Below are 19517 nucleotides of genomic sequence, written 5' to 3'. Positions count from 1 at the left end.
CACATCCTCACCAGCATTTGTTGTTGACTAGCTTTCGAATAAAAGCAATTTTAACTAGAGTGAGATTATATCTCATTGCGGTTTTTATTTGCATTTCTTTGATGATCAATGATGTTGAGCACCTTTTCGTATACCTGTTTGCCACTTGTATGTCTTCTTTTGAGAAATGTCTGATTTAGATCATTTTAGAATCAGATTATTACATAATTTTTCTACGGAGTGGTTTGAGCTTTTATATATTCTGGTTATTAATTCTTTGTCAGATAAATAGTTTGCAAATGTTTTCTCCCATTCTGTGGGTTGTCTCTTTTTTGATTGTTTCGTTTTCTATGCAAGAAGCTTTTTAACTTGATGTGATCCCATTTGTCCATTTTTGCTTTGGTTGCCTATGCTTATGGGGTGTCAATCAAGAAATCTTTGTCAAGACCAATGACCTGGAGAGTTTCCCCAATGTTTTCTTTTAGCAGTTTCATAGTTTAAGATATTATATTTAAGTCTTTAATCCATCTTGAGTTAACTTTTGTGTATGGTGAGAGGTAGAGATCCAGTTTTATTCTTCTGCGTATGAATATTCAGCTATCCTAGCACCATCTATTGAAGAAACTACTCTTTCCCAAATGTATGTTCTTGGCACCCTTGTGAAAAATGAGTTCACTGTGGATGTATGGATTTATTTCTGGGTTCTGTATTCTGTTCTCTTGGTCTTTGTGTCTGTTTTTATGCCAGTACCACGCTGTTTTTGTTTCGATAGCTCCGGAGTATAATTTGAAGTCATCTGATGCGACTGCTCCAGTTTTGTGCTTTTGCTTAGGATATCTTTGGCTATTCTGAGTCTTTTGTGGTTCCATATAAATTGTATAATAGTTTTTATATGTCTGTGAAGAAGGTCATGGATATTTTGATAGGGATTGCATTAAATTTGTAGATTGCTTTGGGTAGAATGGATATTTTAACAACATTGAGTTTTCCAGTTCACAAACATGGAATATCTTTCCATTTGTCTTCTTCAGTTTCTTGCATCAGTGTTTTTTATAGCTTTAATTGTAGAGATCTTTTACTTCCTTGGTTATGGTAATTCCTAGGTATTTCATTTTATTTGTAGCTATTGTAAATGGCATTTCTTGATTTCTTCTTCATGCTGTTCATTATTGGCTATTGATTTTTCTATGTTGATTTTATATCCTGCAACTTTCCTGAATTTTTGTATCAGTTCTAATAGCTTTTGGTGGAATCTTTAGGCTTTTCAAAATACAAGATTATATTATGTCCAAATAAGGATATTTTGACTTCTTTGTTTCCAATTCGAATGCCCTCTATTTACTTCTCTTGCCTGATTGCTCTAGCGAGAACTTACAGTACTATGTTGAATAACAGCGATGAAAGTAGGCAGGATAGTGGGCTCTCCTCTGGTCCAGGGCAGGTCAAGAAATTCTGTTTAAGAACCAAGGATTCCATAACCCCAAGATCTTCCTTGGTGTTTTACCCACACCTCTCCCCAGCTCCCCTCCCCTCTGCATCTGAGCTGGTATCTAAAGTGCAAGACAAAATCTTTACTTTTTTCTCTCAAGCTGAATGAGGAGTCTCTCATGCTAGCTCCCACAGCTGGGAATGTGCTGGATCTCACCGGAAGCCAGTACATCTCAGAGTCTCACTCAAGTCCCATGCCATACGCCTGACTATTATTGCCCTTTATGCAAGACTCAAAGGCACTTTTGTCAGCAGGTAATGAATCCTGCCATGACTGGGTCCTTCCCTTAAAGGCAACAGGTTTCTTTCTGGCCCAGAGTATGTCTAGAAATGTCATCCAGAGCTAGATCATGGAATGGGGGTCTCATGTCTCTGCCTAGTGCCCTATCCTACTGTGGCTGAGCTGGTATCCAAGATGCAAGACAAAGTTCTCTTTACTCTTTCCCCTCCTTTCCTCATATGAAAGGAAGGGATCTCTTTTGGAAGTGCTAGCTGTGCTACCTGTGTTTGTGGGAGGGGTGTCGCAAGCTCCCTGTTAGCCACCCCAGCTAGTGTCTCAGTAGGTCACATGCTCCCCAAGTCCACTGGCTCTGAGTCCAGCTTGGCTCTAGGATTTGCCTAGGAGTTGCAGTCCTTGTGGCCTAGACTGCCTTTCAAGTTTATTTAGTGCCCCACAGCCATTTACCCTGCAGCGGAAAGTCTTGCTAGAACTCAAATTCCTACTGCTGTGGTGGGAAATGTCCTTCTGGATAGGGCTGGTCTTAATGCCCCCTCTGTGGGCAGACATCAGCTGAGTTCAGCCCAGTTTTGCTTTCTGTTGTGACAGGGCAGCATTTAGTTCAATGCAAGGTCACAATCGCTGCACTCTCCCGCTCTTAACCACACAGACTTTCTCTCTGTGCCACACGGCGGCTGCCAGGGGATAGGGGAGCAGTGGCATCAGCAATTCAAGACTATCTTTCCTACCCTCTTCCATGTCGTTTTCAATGATAGTTAAAACCAGGTACTATGAACGTTCACCTGATTTTTGGTTCTTATAACAGTGCTTTTTGTGTAAATAGTTGTTAAATTTGGTGTTTCTGCAGGGGCATGATCAGTGGAGACTTCTATTTGGCCGTTTTGCTCTGCCCCTCTCTTGACACATTTTTAATGGTCCTAAGACATCCCACTAATTGCTCCAGTGTCATCCATTGCCTCCTGGGGAAAGCAGTTTAATACCCAGAAGGAAAAAAATTCCATTGGGTTACCCCATAAATATTTTTAATTCATGGAAGAGAAACATATCTTAAAATTAATGCTTTCAGGTGCTTCAAATGAAAGCACTGAAATTGAGTTTGGCATCATTGGAGGCTAGCAACAACTTAACTCTTCATGGAAGAGACTGTGAACCACATATATGTATCTCATTAAACCCCAGCTAAATATGTATACAATGCAATTTCCACTTAACTGAATTGTCCCCTAGTTGAATTATCTGACAAGAGGAGAAATGTAGTGTAATGAAAGTCAGAGTGGACGGAGGCAGTTTTCTGAATCACTTGTGGCTAAATATCTTACTTTTGCAAATTTTTTTAAAAAGCATATGAGCATTGTTAAACCTCCTCTTAGAACACTGGAAGGAGCCTGAGCAAGTGAGAGGCTGTGAAATTTCAACTTCATTCGATTTGCTATAATCCTGCCTCCTGGGTGACAACGTTACACAAAGTAGGTGAACAGAGCTATGTTTTATTTCTCTAGAGCTGACACTTTCAGAGTTACATCAATCTTTCCAATTTAGGTAAACCCTGTCATATCAAGTTTATCACTTAATATCATTTAAGCAACTATTCTATTAAGCTGGCACTTTCCTAGGATAAGCTTTCTGGAATTGTTTACATATGATCCTGACATCAAGAGGAATATGGATTCAGAATCATCTTAAATCCACAACAGCCTCTTCTGAGGGTAACGTCCCACTTGGTTCCCATCGTCATATGTTTGCACCCATTGTTGCTTTGCTAGGTGTCCAAGGTTGCACTATATCCACTATCTGAACCTGCTTTGGACCTGGTGGTTCACTTCAGTCATTTCCAAGGCTCTCTCAAATGCTGTAGAAACATTTCAGATGTTCCCCTTTATCACAATGTGTGATGGTGCCTGTGTGTCCACCACCAAGCATATCTCTTCGCATTTGCAATTTTGTGAGATTTTTCTAATTCTAAATAATCATTCAATTATAGATCCAACTTTGCATTTATGATTTTGTATCCTTTTTTCCTTAAACAATCACCTCCCCAGTTACATATGCTTCAAGCCCTTGAAACCTAACTGACTAGAAATATTATCATACCTTTTACAGATGCTTAAATGCAAGCTCATTGAGAGCAAAAATTTTTCTTTTTTTTTTCTCATGGCTATACATCAACAGTCTATAGAGGATCTGAAATATACAAGGCACTCAATCAGTATCAATGAAAACAATGAAAGTCATTGTTTAAACTTTGTATTTCTAAACTAAAGAACCCTAATGTTTTATTTGTTCTTATTCAGTAGACTTACTCCACCCAGTTTCCTGTATTAGATTTTCCCCACAAACTGCATGATGTTTACATAGAAAGAAATGTAAAAAAATTTTATTGGAAGAACTGGTAATTTTAAAAGGATTTATTTTCTATCATAGTAAAGAATTCAGTGTGGAACATATGCAAACACAGGACATCCAAAAAAGAACAAGGTGACGGGGGAAGAAATTAAAGTCAAAACAGGTAAAATGTAAGAGGTAAGAGAAAGATGAGAAATGACAAGGGCTGAGTGGAAAAACTGCTTAACTCGATTTTCCTTTTCATCTTAAGAGAAACTCAAAGAGAATATAAAAATTCAGCTTTCACATTTATCCAAATAGCCAACCTATGCTATTTCTATAGATAGATGTTTGAAAATCTTCAACCTCATCTTTATATAGTATTTACTGGGTAACAAAAGCACCCTGAGAGATAAACAGTTAAAATGACAGGCTAGCTCATTTTATATGGAGGTGAAAAGTAGCACAAACCACATGTATCAGAACTGGAAGGCTAAGTGAAGCTGTGAGGTACAAGCAACAGGGCCAGAGATGTTACTGTTGCAACTAGGCTCAGTAGACTAGACTAAATAAATAATGAAAATTTAAAATTTGGGGCCACTGATATTAAAATTTTATGACTTAGGAGAGTTTTAAGCTTTAGAATAGTAGCTCTCATTCATTCAACTCTAACCTCAGATCATGCCTTAAATTTTTTTTTCTAATAGTAATAACGGAAACTCATACAAATAAAACTAAAGATGTAAAATTTCAAAAAGAAATCTTTTTTAAAAAAAGCTAGAGTAATTTTTTAATCCCCTTCTGTCCCCAGCATCCTTGATTTCCCCTGTAATTTGGCGTAACACCTCTTTCTTAGTGCTATACAAGTCTTGTCCATATTGCTTATCTAAACTATCATCTTCCTTTGTACTTGTAGGAACATTCACAGAAAGAGAACTCTCTTCCCAAGACCCCTTTTTTCCCAAAGCTCACATTTCTATGTATAAATGCATATGTATCTGTTTTGATGTATCTATGTTTAATAGCCTCCATGAAGATCAGGTTTTCTGTAAAATAACTTTTCTAAATGTATATCTAATGATTTATTTTATTCCTTTGGATAGTTTAACCCATTTATACAACAATTCCTTAAATGTTTGGTTATACAATGATGCAAATCAACATTAATTACATATAAAAACCTAAACAGAGAAGCATTCTAATAAGGATATAGTGGGAATCCATAGGTTAGCTGGTTTATGTATCAGTAAACTACAGCTGAATAAAATGGAGATAACACCATCTAGTACTACAAGGTCTCAAGTATAAATTAAGTAATGTCAATGAAAACAATATATTTGAAGTTCCCTGAGAAAAAGGCTATATAACATTTGAGAGATATCATTATTGATGATTAAGATACACGTAAGTGTTAACCTTTACTGAATATCTGCTATATTCTCGAGACACAGGGTGCTAAATTCTTTATAGGTATTCTTGTATTTAATTCTCAGAACTCTAAAATATAGGCACTATTATTGGCCCTGTTTTTCTGACAAATAATTGAAGCAGAGATAGTTTAAATAATTTGTCCAAGGATATACTGCAAGTAAATTTTATATTCAGTAATTAAAACTCAATCGATCTAATTTTGGAGAATAATTTCTTAAGTCCTAAACAAGTGTTTCCCAACTTGGGATAAATTTAACTATTTTACTAGTTATTTTTTAATCTTAATGTGTATTCAAAAATATAGCATATTTAGATCATGATTTTGCAGATATGATTTTTGAGACTAAGATTATAATAGACATTTGATTTTTAAAAGTGAATAAATTTAAATATAAATATTAAACAATAGTCAAGGTGATACTCAGATACAGTAAAATCAGGAAACTGGTACGTGATTGAATTTGGGGAAATTTGCCAACGACCTGTTATGCATCTCTAGACAGCAGCATAGGCAAGTGTGTTCTATTCGGTACTGGTACTAGGCGAGATCAGTGAGCTGATTTTCGGCACCTTCAACATTTCAGGAATTCCTCATTAACTCTGTGTCCTGACGATACTCTTTAACTACTAAGGTACCATTCTCTGTGTATCTGGTATTCATCTTCTGTCTCCAGATTTATCTGACCTCTGTTCATTCCTTAAATGTCATGCTTCCTGGGAAATTATCTAATAGGTTTCTTCTATAAGCTAAATTTTTGTAACAGCAACATTTATTACCTAAACTATAGGAGTGAATAATTATACTTATTTCAAGCATTGTGTCACAGCCAGGACATTAGTTCCAGGCAGAAGGCCTGGATTCTCTTGATGCTCCTTAAATCATACCAGGCCATTGTGATGTCAAACTAGTTGTGAAGGTGACGCTCCTTTTATTACCAATAGGAGTAATAGTGTTTTGAAATACAGTTGACCCTTGAACAACATGGGTTTGGACTGCATAGGTTCAGTGTATGAGGATTTTGTTCAGTAAATATATTGGAAAAAATTTTGGTGATTTGTGACAATTTGAAGAAATTCTTAGGTGAATTAGCCTAGAAATATCAGAAAAAACTAGAAAAAGGTGTGTCATGAATGAATAAGACATATGTAGATACTAATCTATTTTATAATTTACTATCATAAAATATACACAAATCTCTTGTAAAAAGTTAAAATTTCTCAAAATCTGTGCACACAAACACAGACTGGACATGGTACCATTCACAGTTGGCAGAAATGTAAACAAACATAAAGATGCAGATTAGATCATAACTGCATAAAATTAACTGTAGTCCATAGTGTACTACTGTAATAATTTTGTAGTCACCTCTTGTTGTTATTGCTGTGAGTTGAAGTGTTGTGAGTATCCACTTAAAACACCACGTGACACTAGTCATCTCCACCTGAGCGCTTCATCTCTCCCATAAATTGCGTAGTGTGGTAAAACATGATCCCTCTCTGTTCTCTCCTATTTTTCATTGTGTTTAGTGCAATACCATAAACCTCGATTAACACCATGGGACCAGTATGAAATGCCACTGGTGATGCTGAAAGCACTCCCAAGAAGCAGAGAAAAGTCATGACATTACAAGAAAAAGTTGGATTCCTTGGTATGTACGCTATATTGAGCTCTGCAGCTGTGGTTGCCCACCATATCAAACTGGCAATTCGTCTTGTATACAGATGGTGTAAAATTACACCATGGATAAATACAGCACAGCATTGTAAATGTATTTTCTCTTCCTCATGATTTTCTTAACATTTTCTTTTCTCTAGCTTACTTTATTATTATAATACAGTATATAATAGATATAATATACAAACTATGCGTTAACTGTTCATGTTATTGGTAAAGCTTCAGGTCAATAAAAGGCTATTACTAGTTAAGTGTGGGGGCAGTTAAAAGTTATATACAAATTTTTGAATGCACAGGGGGTCAGTGCCCCAATCCCCACATTTTTTAAGGGTCAATTGTATATGTTTGATCTCACAAGAGAGAAAATGTTTCCACTTAAATAGGTAACTAAGTTTCATGACGACTTCATTTGATTACTTAATTTCAAGCCTCGTCTGCAACTGTGAATATTTACTGAGAGTTCATTGTGTGCCAACCACTATTTTAGGCACTGAGGATACAAAGAATAGAGACATAGTCCCTACTCTCAGATATTTTATGGAGTGTGTGTGAGAGAGTGTGTGTGTGTGTGTGTGTGTGTGTGTGTTCTGGAATGAGATGGAGTAAGAGTAGCAACCAGGGCTAGTGGGGACACAAATGAATAAGTGTGCTGTAGCTCAGTAAGTTGTAGGGTAGCATGCTTAGGCAGGGAGTGTCTTTTGGTATAGGGGAGGAACATTATGTCACCGAGTCCAAGGATGCTTAAGGAAGGGTTCCTGGAGGAAGCATACTCTGAGCTGAGTCTTCAAGAAAAAGTAAGGGTCAGCCAAACAAACAAAAATAAAAAGAACATTTAGGCCAGAAGAAACAGAATGAGGAAAGACCTGGAAGACAAAGAGAGCTTGTCACTCTTGGGGAACAGCAAATAGGTCACCGTGGTAAAGATTATCTAGAGCTGGAATTTAAATCCAAACTCTTTCCTCTATACTATGTGACGCTGTATGCTCCTTATGGGATACAAGCCGAGAGTGTGGAGATATCATCAGAAATTACACCCCTTGACATGAAAGCTAATGATTATTAATATAAAACTAATGAAATTAACTACTGCATTTAGTTAATGGCCCACTATTTAAAATTCCAAAATTCCTCAGAAAGATACTAAGTTAAAATGTAATTAATGTAATATCAAGTAAAATCAATATGAATTTGTTTATTTGTTCATTTGTTCAACAAATATTTATTAAAGACCTATTATGTGTTAGGAATTATGCTGTTGCAGATGCACTGATGAGCAAGCTATGCCCTGTGAATCTGAAAACATGACAATTTTATAACAAAAATAGTCTGCCTTGAGCCTGGAACACAAGAGACAAGCAGCAAATATTGTTCAACACAATCCTGGCCTTATTTAACAGAATGGGCTCCTTGGAGGTGTCCTCATCTGCTCAGCAGGTTTATCCCTGTCTTTAAGGTGGGCACGTACTGTTGATAAGAGTATTTCAGAAAATCATCCAGTATCTTTATTTTGGCTCTTTGTTTATGAAAATACTTTCTGACAGTAATTTTGATTTTCCATCTAGAAATAAGTTGTATTGAAACAATGAGCATAAAAATATCTGTAGCCTACATCTCTTGCCTATCTTAATCCTTACTTTTAGTTAGTAATACATTACGTCTGATCAATCAGGCACTTGTGCTTTAGAGCTTATGACTATTCTCTGAGACCTGAGATGTCATCACTGCTATAGGAGGAACTGATAGGGCACATTTCAGAATCAAACATTCTGTCTGAGGGAGTCAGCATAAGAGGAGGTTAGTCTCTGTGGCTTATCCTCTCAGCCACTGCCTTTCTCTTTATCTTATATTAATTGCTCCAGGCAGTTTATTATGGACATTCACAGAAATAAAATAGCACAATAAACTGTCATGTACCCAGAGTCCATGACCAAAAAATATATTAGTATGTAGCTCTAAACAATATATCTTTTAAAATATCAAAACATAACCTCAATGACAGTGATTATTTAAAAATGTACAATAGCTCCTTAATGTCACTGAATATTTATTTAATATTAAAATTCCCAATTATCTCATAAATTTTATCTTTCTCACGCTTATTTGAATCAATATCAAATAAGGTTACATTGCAATTGGTTGATAAGATGTTTAAGTCTTTTTTATTCTGTGAGGATCCCCTTTAAATCTGTTTTCTCACTTGCGATTTAAATGTTAGGGGAGAAAAAAAAAACCTAGCTGCTGATTGCATCCCTGTAGTGTTATTTGACATGCTCATCAGTCATCTGTATTTCCATAAAATTAGCATTTGGATCTAAGGGCTTCCTCGAAATCAAGTTTCTCTTTCGTTTTATTTATTTATTTTTGACACGATTACTTCAAAGACAGAATACTTTTTCAAGAGACACGTAAAGTCTAATCATTTCTCTTTTGTGTGATGTTAGCAGCTATAGATTCTTAATGCTAGACTCTAAATAACTTTTCGATGAATCAACTTATATTTTTAACTATCTTTCAAGGAAATCTTATATCCTTCATACCCTCATAAACTAAATATAGAAACAAATCATTTTATATTACTTCTTCTTTTTCCAAGAAAGAGATATAAATAGAGAAAGAGAAGGAAGAAAGGAAGTGAGGGAGTGAGGAAGAAAGAGAGATAGGGAAAGAGAAGGGTGAGGGGAGAGGGAGAAATATCACTGAAAAGAAAGAAACATTCTTAGGAATCTTATAACTCACAGTAATATCTGGCAAGTTATTTCATTGATGCTATAGAAATTCTGATGAATAAAAGCCATTATCTTGATACAAATGCTAAAGTACACAACTATTTATATAATTTCAAGTCTCATAAGACCTCTGCACTACGAAGATTATTTCTCTAACTTGGAAATTGTTCTATTTATATCTGCTAACCCTGAGATTGAACACAGTGAACCATGAAAATGTCCCATTATTAAGGTCACACAGGAAGTCAATAGCAGAAATAAGAATGTAACTAACTTACATATGTTGACAACACTTAACACAATATTGAAAATCTTTCTTTAACTAAGAAGCACCAATAGAGATTCAGCTAAGTAAGAGTTCAAGTTGGGTCAAATGGTTGAAAAAAATAGCTCAAAAGATAGGCAGTATTTTATATCAGCCTTCATGAGTGACTGAAATGTTGACAGGGAGATTAGAAGGCACTGAAAAATGGAAGGCAGTGGAGTGGAAATGGAGAGTGGCCTAGTTTGGATAGAGTGAGGTAGAGTAAAGCTGGATGAAAAACTTGGGAATGTGGATGATGACCATATTCTCATTAGCAGTCGAGTATACCAGCTTTGGAAATAAATAGTCTACAGTACAACTTTTAGCCCAGCCTCTTAAGTAGTGGTGTGACTGTGTTAGTCTGAGTCCTCTGAGAAGCACATAACAAGATGTAATTGGAAGTGCAAGAGATTGATTGGGGAAAACGCCTATGAGAAAAAGTGAGAGGGAGCCAGAGAAGACTGAGAAAGTTGTCAGACCGTAATGTAAGTCTAACCCCTGTGAAGGAGAAAGAGAAGGAGGGAAAGAAGGTTTTAGACTGCCATGTAGCTCCAGTAAGTTTCAACAAACTTGCCAGGGTGCCCTTGAGCCAAAGTCTTTCATCAGAGGAGTCTTGTGTCTCCCAGGATGATCCTGCATTAGTATCCCAGCTGCACTCTGTCATTGGCAAAGAGCAGCCATGGAAATTGTGACCTTGGTGCACACATGGTGATGGATTTTAGAGTCTAGTAGCTGGAGACATCATGCATTACACTCACCACTGTGAAAGCTGCATTTTTTTGGCTGTTAGGATGGCCTTGAGCAACTAACTTTGAGTTGCCATTCCATCATTTACCAGTGGGAAATAAAATACTTATTTCATAGAATTGTTGACAATTAAATGAGTACATATCTATAAAGTTGGTAAAATATAGTATAGAAGTTGTGGTTTCTGACATATTGGTGACTTTGATGATAATGGTAAATAAATGTAGGGCTAAGAATTTTTGTTCAATGGGATTAGAGACCATGTAATGCATAACGTTTCCTTGGCAGAAGAAGTCACCATTTCCCATCGGATTTAGAGGTTAAGCAGTGGTAAGTAAGTAGAGGTTATTACTAGTTTTTATAAAAGATAGAGAATGAAGAAATCCTATCAGAAAATTGTCACATTAAGTAAGGCAACATAGCAGAGATAACGTTAGCTATAATCAGGGAAGAAGGGAAAGAGAAATACTATGGAAAATTATTCATCTATGGACATGACATCTGAGTACATGTGTAAGGCTGGAGGAATTTAAAGAACTTACTTGATAAATCAAAGCCCTAGAGAATATAGAACAATACATAGGATTGGAGCATAAGCAGAAGGATTGACAGTGGTTAAAATATTTCTTGTACAGAATAGATAAATCCATAGATACAGGAAGTAGATTAGTGGCTGCCAGGGGTTGCGAGAGGGGGGAATGGAGAATGACTGCTAAATGGGTACAGAATATTTTGCGGGGAGGTGAAAATGTGCTAAAATTGACTGTGGTGGTGGTTGCACAATTTTGTGAATATACTAAAAAGCATTGAATAATGCACTTTAAATGAGAGAATTACGGTTGACCCTTGAATGGCCCGGGTTTGAACTATGCAGGTCCACTTATACACTGTTTTTTTCAATAAATATAATTCCTCCATAAAAAGAATATTTCTTTCTGAGAAATAGTAAAATGGAAAAGAGAGATAAAAGCTGTGGAGCGATTTTGGAAGTAAAAAAGATGGAAGATGAGTATTTTTATTTGTAAAGCCTTAAATTTCTCAGTAAACTAGGGAGCAATATCACCACTCCTCAACTAACCAGTAAAATAATTTCCTTTACTTGCTAAATTCTAGTCAGTCATCCTGTATTGATCACATTTCTCCTGCTGATGCTCTTTAAAATTTCTGGAAGATTTTCTACTCATTCTTGATGGTATTCATAAAATTATTCCATTAAGGCACAATTCAATATTTTATTGAATTAATTTATTTAGATTGAGTCTGATTACTTAGGTATCATGATAATCGCCTTGGAAACATCTGAATAAAAGAACTCAATTAATTTAATAAATTATTTATTTACTCTTGCATTCCAGATGTAATGAAAGAATCAGTTTAATCCATACCTATGAATTTACCAGCTTGCCTTGTCAAATGAAGATATGGTAACAAATGAAGATGTCACCCATAAAACCTTTCTTTACAAAAATTAGTCTGGAAACATGATCAAGTAATTTACATTCACAAACTGTAGATTAAGGATCCATAGTGATGGCATTACTGTTATTTTATCTTTATCATAATTCTTACTCTGAAATGAAATTCTGATTTTTAAACAATTTAGAAATAGCTAATTTTGATCCTACTTACACATTCAACATTATTGTGCATTAAATTACTTTATTTTCTTGAAGAGTTGTATTTATTAAGAACAGCCGTCAATAAACTGGTGCCTTGATTATGGTCTCCTAGTATATTCCCCCAGAAAAACTCAAGAGCAGCTGTGTGGTAGAGACATAATAGGACAAACTTATTTATATAGACTTTGGTATAACTGTGACCTTTTCAAACCAGTATCATCCATGCCTGTCTTCATTAGAGTTGAGCCTCAACCAAGATAAAGTTCAAGTAACAGAGGGAACACATCAGCTTGACAAGACTGTCTTCAGTATATTTGTAGTCATAATTTGCAAAATGATATGACACATTTTCCCCTATCTGACAAATTGGTGGCTTTTTTGATTTTATTTCAAAAGTCACATGTGTGGCTGCAAAGCGTCTCTGCTTTCTGGTAATTTTATTACAAACACTTAAGGCTGAATGACATGCTGAATGGAGCACCGCATTTTTGAAAAAAAAAAAAAAAAAAGACTTGATGAGAAAAATCATGCCTGGTAATTTGTGTGCAAGGAGTCAGATCTAGAATCTAGAGGGAAAAGTAGATGCACAGCCTGGGGAGGTCAATACTGGGGGCTGCCTTTCATGTTAGACTAATGTTGACATCACCATTGTATTTGGCAGCTGTTATCAACACTCCCGCAAATAAATGTCTGCCGCTACTCTCAGAGAAACTCCCGCTCATTCTTATGCGAGATGTCTTATAAATGTCCAAACAAGTATTCCTCTAATTAGAATGGGCATCAGATTAATAAGAAAGTTGGATTCTGAATCATCCCTCTGCCATATCCTAAAGCTTTTTGGCAGAGGAAGAGAGACGTTTCATCTCAATTCTTTTTGTTTCCTTGCAGTGTTCTCAGAAACTCCCACAAGACAATGAAAATGAGTCAATAGAAGCACCTCATGGTTGACAGTGTTTTGTTGAAAATAAAGGTTATTCTTTATATTAATTTATAAAAGACATTAGGAGCATGTTCCCTTATAAAAGGACATTAAGAGCAGCCAGGCATATATTCTCGTCTTGTCTGCTACTGACACCTGGTTTCAAGGAACTCTCAATCTCTGCTCAGACCTTCCGTTTATGGAGCAAATAACCTAAAAGGCTCAGGAATATCAAAAATTCAGAAGCCAAAATGCACTCTTATATTTGGGATATATCTACTCCTTCTTCTTAAAATGAAAATAATATATCTGCAATAGTTCATAATCTATCTTAAAAGAGATGCAGATGATCAAGAGATTGAGACTGTCCTGGCCAACATGGTGAAACCCCATTTCTAATAAAAATACAAAAATTAGCAGGGCATGGTGGCATGCACCTGTAGTCCCAGCTACTCGGGAGGTTAAGGCAGGAGAATTACTTGAACTCAGGAGGCGGAGGTTGCAGTGAGCCAAGATCGTGCCACTACACTCCAGCCTGGCGACAGAGTGAGACTCCGTCTAAAAAAAAAAAAAAAGATGCAGATGGCAGGCTTAAAGGATAGTTATTTGGAATACATCTGGACTGACTGCATTTTACACACATATATACTCGTGTATTTTATACACACACACACATCTCTCTCTCTCTCTCTCTCTATGTATATATGTATTACCAAACATCTGAGTTTAACTTACCTTATGTGATTAACTTTATTTGATCTTTCAGATTTAGTAACTAAGAACCAGTTGTTACCCATATGCAGTATTTCTTTACTCTGTGGTGCTCTGGGGGATGTGAATTTATAAAATTGCTGTTAAGTTATTTTCATTCGTGTTGGTATACTGAAAAAGAAAACAGAGGAAAAAACCACACTGAGCTACATACGTTCCTACTTCCTGGTCCAAATAATTTGTTGCTAAGAGACTGTAAGACTTCCTTGGGTTATTTTTAATTTCTTTTGTTTGTGGTTATGTTTTTGGCTTTCATATGTTTTTATTAAGTGTAATATTATCTGCTTTGCCTGGCTCTTCAAAGCAGAAGCTCGACCATAACAACATGAGTGTTGAGAAATACCGTTAACAAGATCAAGATATATACACAAATATGCGCTGCCATCGGCCTTTCTCACAATGGGAAAGTATTTAGGAAAAAGAAGCAGAGTGTTTTGTTCAAAGCAACTACAAATCCATGGCCACAAATGCCATCATTTTGTTATTTTCAACTTTGCCCTCTCTACCTTGCTTTTCACATGATGCTTTCTCTTTTTCTAATTTTATCTCAAATTCTCTTCTCTCTCCTGGCTGCATGCTTCTGTTTGTTTGTTTGTTTGTTTGTGTTTCCTCCTGCACCTACTCCTCAATTTCATTCTTCCTCATTTTCTTTAGAATTACTTTTTTTTTTTTAATTATTTTACTCTTCCACCTCATCCTGTCTTCCAGCTATTTGTTCGTATTTTGTTTTTTCTGTAGGGGAGGAAATTAAGTGATTTATGTTCAGTGAGATAGAAAGGAGAGGAGAGGAGAGGAGAGGAGAGGAGAGGAGAGGAGAGGAGAGGAGAGGAGAGGACAACAGAAGAGAGGAGAGGACAAGGGGAAGAAAGTGGGAGCAGGCAGGAAGAGACACATATGGTCCTTTTGAGTTATTTAGCTTCCAAATTATGAGAGCTGAGCTAAGGGTATTTGAATCTCTTTCCTGAAAGATGGAATGTCTTCATTGTCAGCTCAGCTCTCATATGTTGGAACCTCCTGATATACACACATTTTACCCAGTTATTAAATTCTAGATACTACTATGAATGGATTTTTCACATCAAATTATGATCCCAATTCAATTGACTTTAAGGTAAGAAGATTATCCAATGAGCCTGATCTAATCATAGGAGCACTTAGATCTGAGTCAAGAGGTCAAAGACATAAAATGTCAGAGATTCAAAATCAGAAAGAGTGGCTGCTGCTGTCCTGGAAGTAAACAAACACAACTGAGGAGCTCAGGGTGACCTCTAGGAGCCAAGCGTGGTCTCTGGTCAGCATTTAGTAAAAAAAATGGGGATTTTCCCACAACTACAAGAAACTGAATTCTGCCAATAACATTAATGAGCTTGGAGGAAGACACAGCCTCAGAGCAGAATGACAGTGTGACTGACACTTGGCTGCAGTCTTGATTGCAACCCTGTGGAACCCTGAACAGAAAACCCAATTATATCATGCTCAGATAAAGAAACTGTAAGACAATAAATTAACATTGTTTTAAGCCACCAATTCTGTGGTAATTTATGATGCATTAATAGAAAATGAATACATTTTTCATATATAGATGGCAACAGAGCAAGAGCTTATTAGATAGATCTACTGTTGCTGTGTCAGACCTTCATCTGCTAAAATTATCTTTAACAAAGAAAATTTTTTATAGTTTTGGAAAGAAATTAAAAAGTCTCAAAAGACCTGTTTAATTGCTTATAATATTTATATCTATAGGTATAGTTAATATAGATGCTGGAAATAATTCATTTTAAGTCCTTTAAATAAGAAATTTAGAATACAGGAAACTGCATTGAAAAAATTATTGTTACAACATCACAAGTATTCATTGATCTTAACTTCTGGATGCTCAGCAAAGGCAATAGAATCACTTTTGTTTTAAAATTACTATTTCTAAGTGCCTTAATGGAGAGCCTCAAAATACTGTGAAAAAAAATACAAAAGTTGGAATCACCAGAATTTCTTCCCTTTCTTTCCCATTTTTATCCTTAATGGGGAAAGCACAGGTCCACGATTTGATGGCAAGGAATAGCATAATGAAACTTGGAGGAAGATTTCATTTTTTTTTTAACATTTTTTCCAGCATACAGTTTGCCGTTAACCCATGCCTCTCCATTGTATGATATAGATGACACCTAACGCCCATTTTCCTCTTTCTTCCTCCTGAGAGAGGCCCATTAATCCAGAGATTCACAGTATATCTAGCTCTCAAGAAGAATTTTGATTAATTTTAAGCCAGTCAGCAAATGACATCCCCTAGTCTGGAGGTGGACATGTGAATTACGTTTTCCCAATCAGATTGAAGAGAAGAAATATTTTCTATGTTTGAAGGAGAAATTTCCGCTTTCCTTTTATGCCAGCAGCAAATAGGAATTAATGCCACCGTGACAGTCACTGACAGCCATCCTGAAACCACTGGACAACCAGGCTTAGGAGGCAGCTAATTCTGAGGAAAGCAGAGGAGAAAGATTGAAAGGACCTGAGTCCTTCATTACATTGGGCCTCTCATTACAACACACCAGGAGCCCACTCTGCCTCTGGACTTCCAGTTATATTGGATAATAATTTTTTTTATTAGTTAAGCCACTTTGAGTGGGGGTTTTTCTGTTATCTGAAGCTCAAATATCTTAACAGATAACATGTGGGATCAACGCTCACTGTCAGTATGCTGTTCAAACTTCAACTGAGCTTCATTCTCAAATGTAAAGCATTTCAAAGACCTGTAGAATTTCATCTCTAGTTTCCCAGGCAACTATTACATGTCACTCATAGATGTTCCGAAGCACAAAGGTAATATTCCGTCTCATCACCTCAATGTTAAACCCAGAGAAAGACAAATGAAATGGGTGCCAATAAATCCTCAAGGCTGCAGAGATAAAAGAAAAGAATGAAAATCCAGGATGCAACAATCTATTCTGCTATCTAATCTCCCCTTTTCCACTCTTTGTTTTCATTTTTTTTAATGCTGCTCTGAGAGATACAAAATTAGATATAAATTTTCTTGAAGGTTAAGTCTTCTTTTTGCATTTGTTTCCAGGACACACTTGACCCTCACATACAAGAAACACTGCCTCCTGCAGAGAAAAGATTCAACAATTCCAAGACCATCATCTAAGATCTTTACTCTCTTTTCTCTACATGATAAGAATAAGATTCAATCACGGACTTAAGTAGGTATAATAGACATTAATATAAATCATTTAAATGCTAATACCCTTTCTCTATAAACATCTATTCAATAAGGCTAAAAGATGAAAATAAAATCGAAAATTTGCTTTTTGTCATTCTGGTAATGCTGTTCTTCATCATAGACAATAAGTTGGAGATAACTTCAAGCCAGAGATGGTAGCTTTGCTCATAGTTGCTTTGGATAGTAATCAAATGAGACTTTCATTTATGTCACAGATTGAAGCTTGCAAGTCAAAACATTCAAAAGAAATGAAGATTTCTACATACCCAAGAACTACTGAGCTAGTCAGTGAGTGAGTCATCATCCATTTATGTCACAGATGGAAGCTTCTAAGTCAAAACATTCAGAAGAAATGAAGATTTCTACATACCTAAGAACTACTCAGCTAGCCAGTGAGTGAGTCATCATCCCTCACTTGGCCTGCTCTTTGGCTCCATACTGGCTTCTTGGCTTCTGTTCCTTACCTGCTACAGTTTTTGTTCACATAGTAGCCAGGACGATTCTGTTGAAATGAAACAGACTATGTCATTTAAGCTCAAAAACCTCGAACAACTTTTCATCTCACTCAGAATACTATGGTCGTGTGGAACCCATATTATATGACCTCTGGCTAACTTGTTAGACTTTATACCTCACCATTCTTTCCTTCTCAAAGTTCACTCCATCAGCCCTGACTCTTTGGTGGTGAAACCAAGTATGCTTCCATTCACTGCCTCTGCACCTACATAGCTTCTACTTGTGAAGCTCTTCCTGGAGACATTTACTTGCTCACACTCTTTAATCAAGTCTTTGTTGGAATGTCCCTTATTTGAGTGTTGCTCCTGCCTAATCTTTATAAAATGGCACCCTTTGCATCACTCTCCATCCCTTAACCATTTTTTCCTAGCTTTTTTTTTCCCACAGCATTTGGCATCATTGGAAATACTACATAACCATTTATTGTCTATCATTGCCAATTACAATGCGAGTTCCATGACATCTGGAACTTCCCTTTGCTTGTTGCTATGTCCCAGAACCTAGAGCAGTGTCTGACACTCGGTGGGGATTAAATAACTCCTTAGTCTTGATCATGCACAGAGAAGCACATATGTCTCAGATAATCTCAACTAAGAGCAGACTGAAGTCTCCTAATATTAGAACCATTACCGACTTTTGTACTTTTCTAGGAACTAGTATTTAGTAAAATAAACAAAATATCGAAAAGCAAAAACAAAACCAATGAAAGAATAATGTCACTACCCTTTCTCCAGCATTTCATTCAAATACAATTATAACTGGGGCAAAACAGTATTTACCCTCCAAGATGCCTCTATGATAGAGTCAATTAAAATTCACTTTTTAAGAAAGTTCAAGACCCTACTCTCTTCTTTCAAAATGTCATCTATGAATCACTTACAATTTGATATATTAACAAAAGAAACAAATTAAAATTTACATTATACCACTTCTAGGCACTGGGGACACAGCTTTCAATTTTGATGTAATTGACTATGCTGTGATCATTTGGATGTTTCTTTAAAAATTAAAGAAAATTAAAAAAAAAGTTTAGAGGCAGTCTCATACTGTTTCCCAGGCTGGAGTACTATGGCATGATCATAGCTCACTGCAGACTCAAACTCCAGGGTTCAAGTGATCTTTCTGTTGGAACTACAGGCATGTGGCACCATGCCTGGCTAATTGAAAAAAAAACTTTTTTTCAGAAGGAGGGTCTGGCTATATTTCCCAGGCAGGTCTTGAATTCTCAGCCTCAGGGGTCTCCCTACCTCAGCCTCCCAAGTAGACAATGTTTCTTTAAGCTCATAGTACAAATATCTAGCATATTAATAATGTCAATACTCTAACTACATTTTGACCTTTGACTTCATCTATCTAATTAAGAAAATTTAATCTTTGAAATGAACTAGCTTCTGTTCAATGGTCCAGAAAAATAAATTCAAATGGTATATTAACAAGTTACTTAATGTTATTATGCTTTCAGAGGTTTGTTTCATTTGAGTTTTTGGAGATTTTTTATAATAAATGTTTTCAAGTGACATAGTCTCAAAGTCACAGAGTTTGTTGACATCTTCATTATGGTGTCT

General features: G+C 36.1%; 2 long non-coding RNA genes across 5 annotated transcripts in view; one reads left to right on the top strand and one right to left on the bottom strand.

Moving 5' to 3' along the window:
* LOC129058484 (uncharacterized) overlaps positions 1–18947 on the bottom strand; it is a 51648-nt gene extending 32701 nt beyond the window's left edge. The window contains exons 1-3 of one of the 3 annotated variants that reach the window (XR_010139146.1): positions 16905–18947; positions 14184–14330; positions 3797–3886 (exon numbers count right to left, since the gene is read on the bottom strand). This is a non-coding gene — a long non-coding RNA (uncharacterized LOC129058484). The remainder of the gene's footprint in view (positions 1–3796; positions 3887–14183; positions 14331–16904) is intronic. The other 2 variants (XR_008523614.2, XR_010139145.1) reach the window with 2 other exon arrangements.
* Positions 6390–19517, top strand: part of LOC129058486 (uncharacterized) — a 44917-nt gene continuing 31789 nt past the window's right edge. The window contains exons 1-4 of one of the 2 annotated variants that reach the window (XR_008523617.1): positions 6419–6578; positions 6986–7107; positions 17284–17416; positions 17652–17832. This is a non-coding gene — a long non-coding RNA (uncharacterized LOC129058486). Of the gene's footprint in view, positions 6579–6985; positions 7108–17283; positions 17417–17651; positions 17833–19517 lie in introns of both variants that reach the window. The other variant, XR_008523616.1, reaches the window with a different exon arrangement.

Source organism: Pongo abelii, chromosome 2 (assembly GCF_028885655.2).
Source record: "Pongo abelii isolate AG06213 chromosome 2, NHGRI_mPonAbe1-v2.0_pri, whole genome shotgun sequence".
In the NCBI taxonomy this organism is placed as follows: domain Eukaryota; kingdom Metazoa; phylum Chordata; class Mammalia; order Primates; family Hominidae; genus Pongo; species Pongo abelii.
The sequence above is the reverse complement of the archived record's forward strand: the minus strand, read 5'-3'. Positions and strand labels throughout refer to the sequence as shown.